General features: G+C 38.1%; 1 protein-coding gene and 1 long non-coding RNA gene across 3 annotated transcripts in view; one reads left to right on the top strand and one right to left on the bottom strand.

Annotated features, from left to right (window-relative positions):
* LOC107836896 (uncharacterized) overlaps positions 1–6,582 on the bottom strand; it is an 11,857-nt gene extending 5,275 nt beyond the window's left edge. Inside the window, exon 1 of the long non-coding RNA XR_001662870.1 lies at positions 6,572–6,582. This is a non-coding gene — a long non-coding RNA (uncharacterized LOC107836896). The remainder of the gene's footprint in view (positions 1–6,571) is intronic.
* The window catches only part of LOC103142297 (SPARC (osteonectin), cwcv and kazal like domains proteoglycan 2), a 39,818-nt gene that overhangs the window by 667 nt on the left and 26,929 nt on the right, over positions 1–12,222 (top strand). The gene's annotated exons all lie outside the window — the stretch shown is intronic.

Here is a 12,222-nt window from a genome sequence, read left to right on the forward strand (position 1 = left end):
TATATATATATATATATATATATATATAGACTGGCACAAAGTGTGACATAAATGTGAACTGGAGACATCATATGTCTTTCACTCGTTTTTGACGTCAGAAGATGCATTCTCCCCCTTTGAGCCTAGATTTTCTAGAACCACCTTTAGTCCTAAGTTGTAAAGCTGCCAGACTTTTGAAGGTAAGGTAAGGTAAGGTAAGGTAATTTTATTTATATAGCACATTTTCAGCAACAAGGCAATTCAAAGTGCTTTACGTGAGTTAAAAGGAAATACAAACAAAATGGCAAACCAAAGGAAAAGAGGAAAGGACACATTAGGGCAGATGGCAACATTCAGACAAAACAAAGGGGCAAAACAGAGACATGCGTGAAGGCGGCGACGTCAAAGTCATGCAATAAGCCCCTGGCATAGTCCGATAGAGGTGTTTGTTATCGAGGAATGATGTCCTTAGGAGCACTCAGCTCCACAGCTTCATGGAAACAGGAGGGGGTGAGGTGGGAAGAGTGTTGTGTTTACATATCTTCAAGGAGATTAGAAATATGCAGCCCTTCCAAGGCCACACGGGGAAAGCCAATTCATAAACAGAATGTCTTAGGTCGGGAAGATTATGAATTTCAATCTTCTCTAAAGTCTCTCCAATACATCTCAGTTCCCAATCATTCAAATTAGTTTGGCCGTTCCACTGAGCCAAAACTAGCAACTGCTCCAAGATCGATTGCATCTGGTTAGTGAGTTTTAGAGTCCTCGTCTCTGTCCACACCAACAGTCTTAGTGATCGCTAGTTTGGCCAAGTCCGTCACAAATTTGTCACTAATCCAAGAATCCACAAGCTCCAAACAGCAGAAATCCTGTTATCATGAATAAATCCAGGGTGAATCCCGCGGGTGTGTCCCCGCAGGACAAGAGGGCTCTCCTGTGTCCAGACTTCTCATCGAAAATTTGATCAATTGGATTGAGAAATCAGTTGACCAGATCCATAATCTGTAGATTTGGATGGTGTGCAAAGAAAGGCTCCAAAAATATAGAAAAAGGCAGGACAAAACAGAGCAAGCAGGGCAGACAAGGGCAGGGAGGGAGCAGAGGAAAAAAGCGTCCGCCCTCATCGAGAGCAAGAGAGAAAGTATTGAGGTATGTCTCTGCCAGTTAAGGCCATATACGACTGATGTTTTGTTCATTCTTTGTAAAATCCGATTGGAAGATCAGTGTCTTTAAAAAGCACGTATCAGGTCTTTCCAGATAGACCTGAATCCCAATTGAATTCCCAATTGGACTTAGCTCCAGGCTTTTCCAACACTGATATGTGTTGGTGTTGAAGATGTGAACCCAAATAAACAAACAGGACATAAACATCATAAGGAAGCACACAAGAACCAGGACAAGAACAACAGTTCTGGGGAGAATCTAAGGAGGAAATGAAAGGAAAGATGGCTTATGGTTACTCAGTATCTCCAGGAGATAGTTAGTTAGTTAGTTTTAGTTAGTTAGATCCATTGTTTCCCTACTCAGTATACTGAGTAGGGAAACAATGGATCTAACTAACTAAAACCTAGAAACAATATCAATATCAAACAATATCAAAAACCAACATACACAAAGAACAGAACTTCAGAAAGAACTAAGAGCTTAAACACAAATTAATTAATTGGAATATGGAAATACCTAAATAATGAACAACTCAAAATACACACAATCCAAAAACATTGAAACATAACACCTAGCGATCATGACAAACATGCTGTTATCACACCACTGGCTGTATGTTTAGGGCTGTTGTCCTGCTAGAAGGTGAACCTGCTCCACATTCTTGGGTCATTTTGCAGCCACACGTGTTTCTTCCAGTATTTCCCTGCATTATGTCTTGTTATCAATTCTGAATCGTTTACCTGTCCTTGCTTAAGTAGAACATCTTCAAACAATGATGCTCCCACCGCCATGTTTCACTGTAGCTCACTTTGTCTCTATGGTATGAAAATACTCAAAATACTTTTTTTGGCTTCGTTGATCAATGGCTGTCTTCTTGCTATTTTTCCATAAGAGCCATATTTGTTGTCCTATCGGTAAATTCTTCTACCTGAACAGTGGCTCTATTGTAACCTTAAATGTTTTGTTTTCATAAGTGAAAAATCATCATAATAACATAAATTAAGGCTTTGAAATATCATTCTGGATGTTGTTAACATATATAGTGTGTTCCCTTATTTAATTGAGCTACTGAAGTAAATAAACTTCTTAACATTTTTAATTTATTGAATATGGCTGTCTGGACACAGAGCATTTAAGGAAATCATATAAAAAACAATCAAAAGGTAGAAAGAATGTCTATTAAATGTTGAAAAGTGAATTAATGCCAGGTTAAGTTATGCTGTCACTTATTTTTACCTGAAATCTTCTAATGTAATGACTGAACTGACTTGTATGTTACTGTGTTTAAGTGTTTTGAGAAGCTTTTTTTTTTTCTTCTTAGGAACCATAAACCCAACTCAGTATTTCAGGGTATGCAGTCTGATGTAAGGTGACCTCAGTGTGACAAAAGACCGACGAATCTGCGGCATAAACTTCATGTTTAAGATCTCTTTGGAGAAGCCGGTGAGCAGTCTCAAATCCGTGCAAGCCTCCACCTTAACACCCAGCAGCTGTTTGATCTCACTGCTGGGAAATATCAGCTCAGGCAGATAGTCTTATCAGTGTCGGCCAGAGAAAATTTCCAGCGTCTTCTACCGCCTTCGGTGCTACGTGAGGGTGCTCGCGATGTCCGCACAACTGGGTCTCAAGAGAGTTTGTAATTGAATCGCAAATCTCAGCCACCAAGCAAATTTGCATATCACCCCTCCAGGTGCTTGAAGCGGTGTGCCTCACCTGTCTGTTTGGATGAGTGTTTGGCGAACTGAAGGGTTGAACAGATTTGGGATGAGGCCTCATGGTGGGGGTTTCTGGCAGGATGCCCACCCGCAATATCCTGAGTACATTTGTTCTTGGCTGTAAAATTTACCTCCAGTCCACTTCAAATTAGAAAAGGCAAACAGGATTTTCTTTTGGAACATTTTGACCGAGGCTGAGTGGGTCAGACCATTTACTGCATTTATTGTCCTTAATGAATATCGGAGGTTTAAGAGGGAGTGCTTGTACAGCTGTATCTCAACAAAATACAATATCAATAAAAAGTTAATGTCTTTTAGTAATTGAGCTCAGAAAAAGTGAAACTCATCTATTGTATACACTTAGGCCTATATTTCAAGTATTTCATTTAACATTAAAATTTGGTAATGAGTCGAATTTTGAATTTTTATTAGCCATAATCATTGAAATTAACTGGAACAAAGTGAAGCTATGAGTTTTCCGTTTTGAATTTTGTCACTGAAATGAATAAATATCAAATCTCTGATTATATTTTAGTTTATTGAGAAGCTCCTTTGTTTTTGAATCAGGAACTAGTTAGCAAATATCAGATAGCTGGTCAAGATATTCCTTATATACAATGTCTGGTATTTCTTTAACTTACAATTTACTTTGCAGTGTTTAAAAAAATGAGAAAGATTATAATAGGTGTGAAATTCATCCAACTAAAATGTTAAATAAAATGAATATAACACTTAAGACCATGAACATTCTGCTTTAACCTCATGATTTTCGAGTATCTTGCTGGATAATTTTATGTGCTCTATGGCAATTACAGTAAATCTTAATGATTTTTAAGAGGTTGTCAGATTAAATTGACTTTAGTACATCCGGAATCCAACACACTCTCTTAAATGTCAAATAATAATTAAACAAAGCCCCTCTGTTGATTAGTTTAATTGAAGTTTTATTAATCTATTGTGAATTTCCTTTGAAAAGTCATGGATGCGGTAGGTTTTTGAATGTCAGCGAGTTTGGTAAAATGCTGCACTGTAGCATCATGACCTCTTGTTCAGGAAATGGTGGCATTTCAGTCAAGAAAAGTAAAAAAAAAAAAAAAATCCGTCTTCGTTATCAAACAAAACGGAAAGGAAGAAAAAAGAGAAGGGTTGGCTGCAGCATATGTGGAGATGTGATGCTGTGAACAGATGGGTGTGCTAGCTTGCGCTCAGACAGGACTGTAATCTGCTGTCCAGGGCATTGAAATACTCCGTCTGAAATGTGAAGGTTGCATTTGTTTACCTTCTCGATAAATATGAGGTGTGAAAAACAGATGGATTTGTACCTACATGAAATAAAGACAGGATTAAAAAAAAGTCCTTGTTGACATGACATGATAAACACAGCACATCCATCCGTCCGTCTGTCCAAAAGTAGAGCTGCTTTGCCTCTATCTACAACAACTCTTCACTCAGTGGCAGTTATAGGGTCTTAAAAATGAATGCAGTCTCATTCATTTTAAATGCTGTATGTATATATGTAACTATTTGACATTTGTCTGCTTTGTATAGTATATCTGAGTGAATCTGCTAAGAAGCTCTCACACCATTGCTCAAATGAATTGCTGTGTACTTTTTTTTTTTTCAGCCAGATTCTCCCATCTCTCTGAGCATTGCAGATAGGGACCTCATTAAGAAGCTCTGCAGACTCTTAGCCCACTAAAGAGCACTGTTTAAGATTTCCACCTGCCAGAGCTGAGTCCTGGTCTGTGCCAGCCGTGGTTTTACTGGTGGAAATGTAGAAGATGTTTTTTTTTCAGCTGGCTACCGTTTTCTTTTAGGTATTAAAATTAATTACTGATGTTATTTTTCTGTTATTGGTGCACGGAAATAACTTGATTTGTAGTTTTATTAACTTTACTCTGGTGGCTTCGTCTGCCTCTTGGCAAAGCAAATACTGTGGCATGACATATTATCTCTGTATTGTCACTTGTTCCAGCCGTATATGGAGAATAATAATAGTGCATTGATTTTGGATTAAAACAATTCAAAGTATATAGGTTTTCATATATCTCAGCTACATGTTGAGATGTTTGGAAGATGCATCAACCAGTTCAGTTTCTCTTGTCCTGTCTAACTGTCTACAGCAGTTTAGGCGCTAGACCAGAGCTGATAAACTGACTCATTTTGTAACATTGAGTTGTTTTTCGAGCCTTTCTCCATGCCAACTGTTATTTCTTCTGGATCAGCAAAGACTTGGCATGGTTTCTGGGTTCTAAAGTCAATGATTTACTAGACGAAACAGATGGTTATTTTTTTCAACAAAACAGTTCCAGTTCTTTTCCAAGGCTGTGGCTGAGCCTTTCTCAAGCTCCTGAAGAAGTGTTATTTCTTCTGAAACACATTTCCTACCAACATCTAATTAAATTATTACCATAAATTATCTCACTTCTATTCCACTCAAATTATGGAAAGCCAGTATCTGAAGTTTAGTCACGTTATTTTGTCTCATTTCGTTATGTGTGTTCAATCTTAATTTGCATATGTTTGCACATGGTTTACTGCTTAGTCACTCAATTATTTCATAATGATATAAAAACTGTAGGGATTTTGAACTTTTGCAACAGTTAGACAGCATTAATAACCTCAATTATATAGATTGCCTGGCCGAGTCCAACGGGATAATTTTATTTACTTTTGCCCTTGTTGTCATTTTAAGGTCGAGAACAATTTGGCTTTGGGTTTTCATTGGTGCCTCCATCTCCAGATTAATAAAATCATAAGGTTGTCCAATTTTATTATATTGTTTAGAAAATAAATATACTCTGAAATATAAATGACGCGTTAATATTGTTTTTTTAATTAAAAAAAGGCTTGATTCACTAACTCTGATATTTAAACTTCTTAGGAAACAGAAATTACTCGTTATTATATTCATTAATGCATTCCAGTGAAAAGCCGCTTCAAGGCCAAAGTGTTGTGCCAAACATTATTCCACTGAATTCTCTCATGTCCTGTGAAAGTCATTAATTAACTCCCAATTAAACTCCCATAACCAACCTGCTTCATACGCATTATTTATGGCACGCTCCTATAAACGAGACATCATCAGCGGCTCGTTCACTGACCCTTCAACAGGTCGCTCCTGATTGAAGTCTTGATAAATGGAGGACCAGCGACGGCTCTATTTTCCAGCAAATAAGATGTTGCTGCATCTTGACAGTGAGCTCGTTCAGCTCAAAGAGCCGCTGTCAGTAGAGGGGTTTCAGCTCCCGTAATCATCCTCCACCATTTATTAGCTTCCCGCAGGATTTATGCTTCAGTGCTAATGGCCACTGTAATTACAGATATGAAAAGTTAGAGCACGGAGGATGTATGCGATTATGTGAATATTATGAGGCCTCTTTCCAGTTTTGATAGAGTGCCGCATCGCCGGGTGGAAATTATGTTTGGGGAGAAAACCGTGACACTTAAATAAGCGGATAGCTATCTGAAGATCGACCCGTCAAATGTTCAGTTTTCACAAGCAAAGGAGAGGGAGAGAGAAGGAGATACTGCTGTCTTTCCACCACAAGTGTGGGTGGCTCTTAATTGAGTGTAAACAATGCTTTGTGTTGCTCCTGTAGAGAAGTCCCCCCGCCTCCTGATAGCAATTTATGTTGCTCAAAAAAACAAAACAAAACAAACTTGTAAAAGTATCCATACTCCTTAAACTTTTTCAATTTTTGTCACATAACAAATTTCAATTTATGTATTCAGCCAATTGTGAGAAAATTGTTTGTTGTAATAGGAAAACATCTTTGTAGATTAATACATTTCCGAATTGAGCCTACCCGTGCTGACATTAGTGTGGAGGCACACAAATCAGCAGCAGAATTATCAGCGGCAGCAGTGACGGCCTGAGTTCCATCTTTTTCAGCTGCTAACTTCGATGTGAGTTTCTGAAAATGTCGGGCTGAATAATTAGCTGTTCCAAGGCTCTTCTTCTGGCTCCATTGTTCATGCATTATTTATAGTGGCATCTGCCTGAGTTGTCTCTGTACTCGTGAAGCTCCCCTCTACGCCTTGCTGCAGGCAGAGTGATAAATACTGCCTCTCTGTGAATCTGTCTTCACTTATAGCTGGCATGATGGCACACCCAAGATCCGATAGATGATCCAGAATTTTGACAAACAAACAGAACTGTTTTATTGCTTTCTCACAAGCTGGTGATGAAACAATCGATTGTTTTCCAGCCTTTTTCAGGAACTTTGCAGGGCTTTCTGAGGACCAGTCAGTTAAATGCTTAGCATTGGAAATCAGTGCAGAGGTGAAAATAAAGTGAGCTTAAAACGACATTTACTCTTTTCATGTATTGTTCTTACTTGTCTCTAACTAAATGTAATAGAAAAATAATAAGAGTCTCAAATACAGCGAATGAGAGCAAAATATTTCATTCATCCACTTTCAGTCAGCTTGACCAGTTGAGCAAGTTTCTTCTTGATAAAGATGTTTATTATTTTTCATACACATAAGAATCATCCATCATACATTAGGAAGCAAAAAATAAAATAAAAAATCTTGTTAATAAAGCAATATTGGCTGCATGGGATGTAAATGTAATCTGAAATAATATTCTTTGACATGATACATAATTTTAGAGCCTTTAATATGACCCCGATGCATCATAAGAATGAGATAAAATGAAGAACACAGATTTGCATAAAAGGCCTCACAGTTTATCCTCAGGTGAACGTGGATGATTGTTATTAAAGGTCAGTGCAGTCCTCCGGTATGCAGTTCCCTGGATTTCAGGTGTTTTTATTATTAGCTTTCTGATTTGAAGGTGCCCTGCACATATCTATGTTCTGATGAATTCCCCTTGGGTGACTGTAATTTAGAGCAGCACAGTTGTACCTCATTGGAAGGAGATTTGTGGGAATTGTGGTCTGTGTAACTGTTACGTCTGGGTGCAGTCCACATGCGTGTGGCTTTAATGTAACGACACAGAGGAACATCACATTTAGATTTTATTTGCCTGAGCATGCACAAATTATTATATCTCTACTCCATTCTGATGCAGATTCTCTGGTGTGACCTTAAGCAGGCCTCCTCTGTGCCTGATTTAAAACAAATCTTCAAAGAAGACTGGGCCATAATTCATCCGCAGCTACCCATAAATCATTGCCAATCTATGCAAATGCTTGATAGCAGTTGTTGCTGCCAGGGGAGTTACAGCCTGTAATTAGCTTTTGGAGGATTTAACTTCTTTACATAAGGACAGATTGACTTAGACTGCTTGTTTCTGTTAATAAACGAAATCATCATTTGAAACAGATTCTCTTACTTAATCAGATTATCTTTTTCTGTTTGTCAAATTTGTTTAATGATTTGAAAACTGTTGGTATGATGATGTAAAACAGAATAAATGAATATATATATATACACATAAATGTACTAACACTAATAACTTCATAAGTGTCTCAGTCATAAAATTGCAGAAGCAGAAATCTGGTGTCAAAACATTTAAACCATGTACAAACAATTAAACAACAAAAGCAATTTCCTCATAATCTGAGCGATCGTGACAGAAATATGTGGTCTGGTCAGCTTAATTTGGCTTGCAGTGTTTGTCTGGCTGACAATATGCAGCTGCAGAAAGGCTCTTGGTGTGAAATGAAGCGCGTTTAGGACGGCAAAAAGCTGTGTCACAGTTGGACCCTGGAACAAGCATTACCAGCAGGAGAAAGCAGAAATATTCAGCTGCTGAATCAAGCAATCAAGGCAGAGTAAAGGCAACACTCATAGCAAAATGCTGTTAATTTTCTACCGTACCAAGATTGCTGTGTAATACAGTGAAGATTTGAAATCAAACTGTAAAATATTCAGCTTTGTATTTTAGGTTGTTAGAAGTGTTTAATTGCACCTTCAGTGCAGTGCAACAATGTCAAACCATTAGATGAGCAGCATCTACAAGTGAAGTATTTCAAAAAGCAGACAGAGATCCAATTAAGATAACAAACACGGGACTAGAGGGCTGAGCGTTTTCTGTAGCGTATGCCAAGTTTTTAGCTTACAGCTGTTTAGAATTTATCTTGTTGCTGCTAAATACAATTTTCTGTCTGTCAGGCTGCGTTATCTTTGGTGTTTCTCATAGATTTCATTGAAAGAAAATAGGAACAAATTGGGTCTTTACCACGGGCTGAAAGCAACAGTTTGTCTAAAGATGCGATTTAAAATTGATCCTTTGTTCTGTTGCAGATGTAGGGATGCAGCCAAGATTCAATTTAATTTAGAAAAGGTTCGGGAACTGAGTCAAAAATCTGTGAAGAAGCAGTTAAAGTGTAGATTAATGAAGAGAAGGTCCTTCAGAGAGCCAAAAGAAATGTCGCTCAACACTGCTCTAATGGAAAGTGAAATATAAAGGCAGGTAGAGATGGCTCGCAACTTTTGGAACTGTTGAGCAGTAAACTCTGGTAACTTTGTGGAATTTGTGCACGTCTCATAAAGTGTCGTCTGACCCACTCGGTGCTTTGTGAAAGTATTCAAACGCCGTTCAACTTATCCAGATTTTGTCATACCACAACCACAAACTTCGATTCGACATTTTAGGATTGTATCTGACAGACCAAACCTAAGCAGTGTATAGCTGTAAAACTGAAGGAAAATGAATAACTTTTTAAATTATATCTATTTATTTTTAGATTAAAGCTGCTTCCAATCCTTTGGCAATGTGTCCCTTACCAGCTTTGCAAAAAATGTAAATATTTTTGCAAAGCTGAAAATCTACCTGAAAAAGTGTAATTTTCATTTGTTTAGTTAAAATTTAAATTGTAATTTGTTTAATTAAAATGTAATTAAATAAAAAAAAAGTTTAGTTTTCAGAATTTAGAACAACATACATTGTCTAATTTTTACAAAGTTTATAGGAAGGCCAGGTTGGTGAGCCTTTTCCATAAATATGGAAAGTAAAGAAAGAGAGATAGCCGACTTAGAAATAAAAAGGACATAATTTGAGCAAAAAGAGAGAAATAACCCCCATTAAACTTCTCTTAAAGGCCTTGTGCCATTGGAACCCTTCTGTTTTAGAAATAATTCCTCCCAGCAACAGTTTATAGCCATCGCTGCTTCCAACCATCTCAGTAGGTTTTTCGATTTCTCTTGTTATTTGCACAGTTTTCCTCATTTCAAATAACATTTCTGCTGTTATTTGCCCATCTCTGTTGTTTGCACAGTTTCATTTTTACTTCTGGTAAATAGTCTGCTGGGTTTTAAATGCACAGACACAGTCACATTTTGCACAATTTGACATTTCTTCTTAAAACATTGATAAGAACTTTTGAAACTGTTCTTTCTTAATGCGTTTATGTTTAAAAACATTTCTACTTTGCTTTTGAAAGAGCCATAGTGAAGGGGCCAAACCATTTTATTTTCAAATGATGGATTAGATGAGCGCTCTGTGAGATGTTCAAAGCTTTGGATATTGTTTTCTAACCTATACAGAACATGTGAATTTATACTGAGACCTTATTACGCAGAGATGGAGTTATTAACTAATTAAACTTCTGAAGGCAACTGGTTGCATGAGATTTTATTTATTAATCTATGGACGCTGAAGAAAATTGTTGGACATTTTCAAATCTTGTTTTGAAAACCACGAGCCATTTTCCTTCCACTCCAAATTGCTTTGTCCAGAAATTGCTTTAAAGCTGTTCCAGTAAATACAGTAACAATTTGTGCTCCTACAGCATTATGTTTTATGAGCTAGTTAACATAAAATAAAGCACCGATCTGTTCAGACAAAAGAAACATAAAAATAAGAAGCCATATTTTTGTTCCCCCCTGACATATATGTGTCTCCTAAGGACAATGAAATTATGATCAGATGACTGCAGTGACCTTTTTTGTCATCAGTCACAAACAGAAAGCAAAGATGCAGTTTTCACATCAGTAGGCAAACACTACAGCGGCAGCTTTGCATGCTACCAATGCTCTGCACGGAGAGAGTTAGTGAATGGGAGCGATTATCTCAGTGGAGATGATTAAACCTGGAATACAGCCTGCAAACATAGCTGTTTATACATTAGCCAGGTGGATTCGTATTGAGTCTGCAGAGCAAGGTTGTCCTAAATATAATCATGTTTGCCTTGGGTGGTGTAGTATTTCTGATGTATGTCTTTTTGCTGTCGCCATTATTGCCACCAACTGTCAGGGGTGGAGCTGCACTAAGTGAACGGCTAATCTAAGCGGCGCAGCCTTTATGACTTGTTCTTGGGTAAAAATAGACACAATAATATAAGGTGCTTGGGTTCAACCTGGCATTGATACATTCTTTGCTCTAGGCCACAAATCACTCACTGTTGAAACAGGATGACAGGTACCTTACAATTAGGCCAGGCAGCTACAAAAGCCGAGGACATGCTCTTGCCTGGGGAGAAACGGGCGCGCTCGCCATCTTCTGTGTGCTCACTCCGGACAAGAGGGGCTTCTCTGCCCCAGAGCTGCGTGTGAGAGAACTGAGCCTCGTCTTTGTATTAACTGTGCAATGCAAGGAGGTGTCAAGGACACACATAGAAAGGACTCTGATCCTGTCAGCGTACAAGTATGTTAGGCGTTTGGAGGATGTATTTGTTTGTGTCAGAGAAACTTGTAGTTTGCTGAGCTGACAGGGTAGTGGATACAGACTACAAAGGGAGATCAGAATGACCTTAATCATGACAATTTTATGGTGAGCAGAGCTAAAGTGTTAATAGTTTGGGGGTTTTTTCCCCTCAGTTGAAAGAATCTCATTTCTCCATGATGGAGCCTTTCCTGGAGCCATAATGTGGCATCTCAGTGTGCATCCGTGTTTTACTGTAATTTCCCCCCGCCGCTGCAGGAGATTAGCATTATCAGCAGCCACAACAACCCAATTTGTCCTCATTGCTATGGCAGGCGCGCAGAATTAAATGTAATCAGCCGGCTAGCATATTTAACTTAGATGGCCCTGTGAGGACCCTTATTCAGAACCCGGTGCCGAGTCGAATGGTCCGCTTCTCATGAAAATGTTCTTTTTAACTGAGCTGCTGGTGTTTAAACTTCTGTCTGACAGTTTGAAAGGGGCTTCAGTGGACCTGTCAGTCAGCGGACATGTTTAAACAGCTTGCACATTTGTTCAAATAGGCCTCCGAACAGCTAAACCCGTGATTACAAGGATTGATAAATGGCTGTAGTGTTTCATAACATGCGTGTTGACAATACTAATGAGTGCAGTGATTATGACTGCACAGTTGGATTATTGTTAGTATTTTTCAGCCAAGTTTAAAAGGTTAATGCAAAAGTTCACAATGACTTTATAGGCAGATGTTCTTATATGTCAGAATCAGACATTTAGAATTAGCTTTATTGGCCAAGTTTGTGCTCCGGTTAT

The sequence above is a fragment of the Poecilia formosa genome, unplaced genomic scaffold (genome assembly GCF_000485575.1).
Source record: "Poecilia formosa unplaced genomic scaffold, Poecilia_formosa-5.1.2 Scaffold95, whole genome shotgun sequence".
Taxonomy (NCBI): domain Eukaryota; kingdom Metazoa; phylum Chordata; class Actinopteri; order Cyprinodontiformes; family Poeciliidae; genus Poecilia; species Poecilia formosa.